This window comes from Bombina bombina, chromosome 1, assembly GCF_027579735.1.
Source record: "Bombina bombina isolate aBomBom1 chromosome 1, aBomBom1.pri, whole genome shotgun sequence".
NCBI lineage: Eukaryota > Metazoa > Chordata > Amphibia > Anura > Bombinatoridae > Bombina > Bombina bombina.
Window position 1 is genome coordinate 490,099,889 of NC_069499.1, and position 6,382 is coordinate 490,106,270.

General features: G+C 40.6%; 1 pseudogene; it reads right to left on the reverse strand.

The window, feature by feature from the left end:
- Positions 1 to 1,022: 1,022 nt before the first annotated feature.
- On the reverse strand, positions 1,023 to 5,831 carry LOC128658917 (protein RCC2 homolog; annotated as a pseudogene).
- Between the last annotated feature and the right edge of the window lie 551 nt (positions 5,832 to 6,382).

Genomic DNA, 6,382 nt, shown 5'->3' on the forward strand with positions numbered 1-6,382 from the left:
CTGATGGAGCAGGGAAAGGGTTTTTACTCCAACTTATTTGTTGTTCCAAAGAAGGATGGAACCTTTCGCCCAATTTTAGATTTAAAGACTTTGAACAAGTTTCTATGAGTTCCATCATTCAAGAAATTATTGTTCATTGTCTCTGCCCTAATCTGAAGTCTTCAAAAGAAAGACTTTTACATAATTTGGATTTTGTTCAGGTTTTTAAGTTCTATTACAAGCTATTAAGGAATTTCCAGTCCTCTAGCTTGCTTGTTCTGTATTCAGGTAAATGGAAGGGTCAGAAGGTAACTTTCATGTCTCAATCTTTTTGGTTGAGAAGTTTAATTCGTATGGATTACTTGGAGGCGGGTCAGCAACTGCCTAGCCAAATCACTGCTCATTCCATTTGTTTAGTTTTTGCTTCCTGGGCTATTAAGAATGAGGCTTCTGTGGATCAGATCTGCTACTTGGTTATCCTTTCATACTTTCACAAATGTTATCATTTTGACATTTTTACCTCGGTTGGGGTAGCCTTTAGCAGGAAGGTCTTTCAGGTGGTGGTTCCTAATAAATGAGGGTCTGCCTTTTTTTTCTTACTAAAAGGAGGATTTTTATTTAACACAATTTATTTTCTAACAAAGACTAAAATAAGACAAGTGTTAACTGCTATGTAACAGCAAGACTGAGAACAAACTGGAGAAATAGAAGTGAAGACTGGACATAAAGGCTTTGCTGGAATGGAAGGTCTTAACGTACAGTCGGTAACACCCATTAAACAAGGCACTGATTCTGTACAACTTACAAGAATTTGAAACAAATACAGCAAAAACAAAATTATGTTTTTTGTCCAAAATGGGCAATCACCCAAAGTCCTTGCAGCCGTCTTACTCACATGGTTGGAGCATGCTGCTTAAGGAATCAATATGCCACAGGTGAGAGTCCTGGGGAGTTTGAAGAAACAGAATTTGCCTTCTTTTCCCCCACTTCTACCCTCTCTCATGATCAGAGAACGGTCTCCACGAAAATGGGGGAAAAAATTATCAGAAATAAGAGACATTGTTTTCTTTTCCTGGAGAAATAAGAACTGGAGGTCTGTCAGGCATTGCAATGCAGCAATACTCAATAGGTAGCAATGAAGGGGTTATTGGAATGAGAGTCTCAATCTCACAAGGTGCGTAGGTTGGATTCTTGCAGTTTTGCAGCTTTTCTTTATCTTGTTCCATTTCATCTTGTGCAACCACCAGAGTATCTCATGGCAACGTGCTCTGAATAAATTCCGTCCAAAGTTTTCACCTCCTGTGCAGTGGTGAAAGATTTTGCTTTGTTGTCAACGTAACCCAGTTCTCCAAATGTTAGGGAAGGACCCCATCTGATTGTACTCTTTGTCAGCTGCCACTATAATACTGCTCTTTCCACAGGCCAGGCTTCTGACTTTCCATCCACACAGATCCTGTACTATTTTTGGGTACATTGTAGAACACACCCAGCTCCACGGCCTGGAAAATCTTCACCGGTCTTGGAACCATCTCGTCCTTCTGCTCAGTGTGACCCAATCGACCATACACACCAAATCCCCAGGATAAGACAAGTTTTTGTGAATCAAGCACCAGTGAGTGACTGGCCCCACATGCAATGTCTCTCACAACCACATTAGGGACAAGTAGGATCTGACCATCCTTTGCTTTCTCTATAAATATGGCAACCCTACAAGCTATCAGCTCACAGTCATACGGGCAATGTACTTTCCATATGAGTTGTGTCCCAACTGTCCATACTCTGGACAACCAAACGAATACAGGTTCCCTTTGCAATTCACGATCATGCTAAACTCTGCTCCACAGGCCACCTTGGTCATGGGCTGTCCACGGTACAGTATCTGAGCAGTGCTTGGCACTGCATCAGTTTTGTTCCCCAAACCAAGCTGTCCCATCTTGTTCTCTTCAAAAGCATATACTGTTCCAGTTTCTGTCAAAGCAAGGGTGTGGTTTTGGCCACATGATGCAGTTACAAACACTTCCCCCTTTAAGCTCTCAATGGGTTTAGGGGCATCAACCCTTTTTGTGTCTACATGACCTAGCTGTCCTTTTATTGCGTCCACAGTTCCAATATCTACCCTCAGTGGTAATGAGCAAGCTAACAAATTTTAATAGAGTATACAATTGTATATAGTTTGCTCTGATCTGTGTGTCAATTTAAGGCTCTGCCCAAGAAGTCAAAGCAAACAATTAAATTATAAATATAATTCATTCATACTATAGCCTTTATTGAAAAATATAAAGAAAAGAGAAATAAAATCCACACATACAATAGCTTAAGCTAACGTTAAAAACACTAAACCCAGTTGTGTCATCAACTTCCCATATAGGATTGTTAGAATCAGAATAGATTAATTTAAAATATCAAAGCCAGCAGTACTAGAGTCAATATAAACAAAGCCCTTTCAATCCGAGGGCTATTATTAAATTATCCTTACTATTTTAAATATAATGCTTGGCTTATTATTCTAGAGAGTAACTTTAACAAATAATTTACAAATAATTATTATTACAACATAGGTTAGCAAGTTAAAAATGGAGAGACAGAGCTTCTCCAAGAGGACCCCTGATGCGCGTTTAACAAAAAACGCTTCCTCAGAGGGGGTCAATGAGCAAGCTGTGTGCTGCACACGGACCAGAAACCACATTTCTGATTTCCACACTTGCAAGGCTGCCATATATGTGAGGACCCCATAAGTTATGGCCCAAGTTACGGTAGGCAGCTTGTTGTTTAGTCACTTCCTTACGTCTAATCAAGTCCCAGTTTGTTGCATTAAAAATTAGGAGTTGTCCTTTAGCCTTGGTATCTTCAGGTTTAATCGGCTCCTTGGTGTGTTCTGGTTCGGTGACGATTACAGCAGTGGCCGCTTTACCCCCACCTTTTCCTGGACCTCTCTTATTGTTTTGGGCCTATTATACACATCAAACCCGGCTCTCCCATTCGGGTTGTCATCGCTGAGCTCGTCGCGGTCTCTCTACCTCTTTTTTTCCTTTTCTGATGCCACCCATATTCTCGTGTACTTCACAGCTTGGGTACTGATTACTAAAAGTAAGGATTGTGGACTCACTACCAGTAGAAAGAAAACATAATTTATTCTTACCTGATAAATTCATTTATTTCTTGGTAGTTGGGAGTCCACAAGCCTGCCCATATGAATTTCATCCTTTCTAGAGGTGGCAGTCCCGTTTTGCATCTCTGCACCGTACTTTCTCTCTTTCTTTTTCCTATCCTCAGCTGTATAAAATACTAGGAGGAAAGTAAGAGGGATATTAAATCTCTCGTGTCTTTGCCTCCTCCTGGTGGCCAGGTGATATAGTTCCCAAAAGTAAGGATAGTGGACTCTCACTACCAAGAAAGAAATGAATTTATTAGGTAAGAATAAATTATGTTTTATGCTTTCCTGATAAATTAATTTCTTTCAGAAAATTAGGAGACAAAAACACCCCTACATTCTGGAACTGTAATCATTCCCCCTTTTCTATAATTCCTCAATCATACATATGGCCAAATTTATGGAGGGAAACAGAAAATCAGGAGGCACAAAGCAGAGCAAATGAAGGGCAAAACAATTACTGCTGTCCAGGGCCGGTGCTAGGATTTTTGGTTACACAGGCGAAAATACATTTTGCCGCCTCCCCCCCCCAAAAAAAAAAATGTTTTTAGAAAAGCTAATTATACAACATGTTATTGCAAGACAGCATCTCACCGAGCCACACAACTGCACATCATGTATCACATTGTGTTACACCTATAGAGTATGTTTTAACTAGAAAGTGGAGTGCAATATGTATAGACAGGCAGCACAACACTGCACAGCACCACATGACTTGACAGATTGACACACTATGAACAACAAAACAACATGGGGTCTAAACATAACACATTTCTACATCGAGGTAGAAAACATGTCACAGTTTACAAGTAACAGTTACACAAATAGGAGCAGAATTACATACATTTTTACATAGCTGTTCTATTGTCCCACTAGCATTGCCCAAACTGAAATTTACTTTAACCCCTGGCCTGCTGCCTGCAAAGATATTAACCCCCCCCCCCCCCAGAAGTGGAGTACTGTACTACATACACCTCACTGGCTGGCAGACTGACAGTGGTATGGACCCCAGCCCCAAGGCAAAGTCTGCCATGCCAGCTTCTATCATGTATATAACAGCGAGCCAGTTCTATTCTATTTTAATTAAAAAGGCCAATATATTTAAATAAAATGAATTATTCATTTTATTGAAATATATTGGCCTTTTTCATGACTGTATTACTCTGACAGTTAACTGACTGGACATTGAGTCTGAGTGAGAGAGTGACTGTTTAAATAAATTGTGTGGTGTGGGGTTAATTATGCATCTGTGCCAGGCCAAAGCCAGTGCACACTCATCATCCTCCTCTGCCTCAAATTGTTGACACCACCAGTCAGTCTCTCAACACACTTATCCCCGGGGGGGGGGGGGAGTAATTGCCAGCAAATTAGCAATGGATTGGATTATGCCAATTGTGTGCCACTGCCACTCAGCTGTAAAGTGCCACAGTCAGTCTCACAGTGCCGCACCTGACCCATACTCACAGACTCACTGCCAGACCTGCCTGCAGCTGTTGGGGTTTAGATTCCCTTTTAATTACAGGGAGCAAAAAAATAAAGTATATTGTAAAGTTTTTTTGTTTTTTTTTGGCTGTATGGAAAATACAGTTTTGTGTTAAATCCATTTAATTATTACACAGGACATTTGAATAATAAATTCATGAAGTATTTGCTATGTTTTGTTAAACAAGAGGAGATTCCAAATGTAAGATATATATAAGTCCAAATACTCCAGGAACGAACTGAGCAAAAATATAGAAGCCTGTTATTGATAATATAAATTGTTTGTTTGTTTGTTTTTGTTTTTTTAAATGGGTTAAATTATTTTCAAATGGTATGGCTACAAACATTGTTCGATTCCAAAATTAACAAACCAATAATTTTACTAAGAGGTAATTGGAGAGGTTTTTCATCTGCCTCAATAAAACATATTTGGTCTTCCAAGGGGAAAAAAAAGCATTTCTTTTGGCACTAGTTTGCCATTTTGCCCCCTTGTGTCGCTCACTACTCAGTCTAACTCACATCTAAAAAGTAATTTAGTGGAAATGCAGTTTTTTACGCACCATTGATAATTGATAAGACAACAGCATATATGATTAAAGGTCTGCTGCTTGCTTTATATTATGTTTTCATGTATTATAATAGAATCTGTTGGTTGTAGTACATGAAGATATATATTTATAGGTGTAGCACAGTAATATGCTTTTTGACTGCTCATGTGGCCTAGTGGACCTCTTTAACAAAAATAATCTGATAAATTGGTTTATTGTTGTATAATGTTGGCTCCCTCAGAGACCCCCACTATTTCAAATGCCCACTCCGGCTACCAGACCCCTCCACCTCAGAGCCCCCCCCCCATTACTAGGCTAGAAATGACCGCTCCGGTCTCCGGACCCTTCTTTAGAGTAGAAACCCCCCCTAGTGCCACCATTCCAATTCCTACCTGCTCCTCAGTCCTCAGTGACTTCACTGACATCTGCGACTGCGGTGCTCAGATGGTGGCTGCAGAGAGTGTGTGAGCCTGTATCACGTGGTGGAGACTTCAGGTGGCCGCGGCTTATCCCGCACAATTTCTCCCTCTCAGAGTGAGTGACGTGACGTCAGGATGGGGTAGACAGTCAACCACTCACTGGCAGGCAAAGTGCAGCAGCTGCGCAAGGCAAGTGAGCTCCGCCGACGTCACCTCCAGTCCTCCACTAAGCTCCTCTGACAGACCGGTCATTGTCATCACAACACGCACGCGCTGTGTGTACGGACTCCATGATAGGCTATAATATAAGCAATATAGCCGGGCAGATGGGCCAGCCCAGATTGGGTGGTACAGGGGGGGCGGCACACAGGTGTCACTCAGGAAGTAGTAAAAAGTTTAGTTTAGTGGCGTTACGTACAGCCGCAGATCAAATTTAAAAAAAGTAAAAATACATTTAATTTTTTTTTATCATAGACAGCAGTCTGCAACTCAGCACCGCTCTCAGCGCCCCCCTGCTGGTGTGCCCTAAGGCGGCTGCCTATACTGCCTAATACAAAATGCCGGCCCTGCTGCTGTCAACTGTTTAAAGAACGGGTGGAGCTTGTGAACTCTCAACATCATGAAAGAAATTAGTTTATCAAGTAAGCATTTATTTATTTATTTTATTTATAAAAATATTTTACCAGGAAGGATAGATTGAGATTTCTCTCTTTTTCAAGTATGTCCTGGGATCACAAAACATTGCATTGATACAATAGGGTACAATAAAATACAAAAACAATAATAATACACAATATATGCAA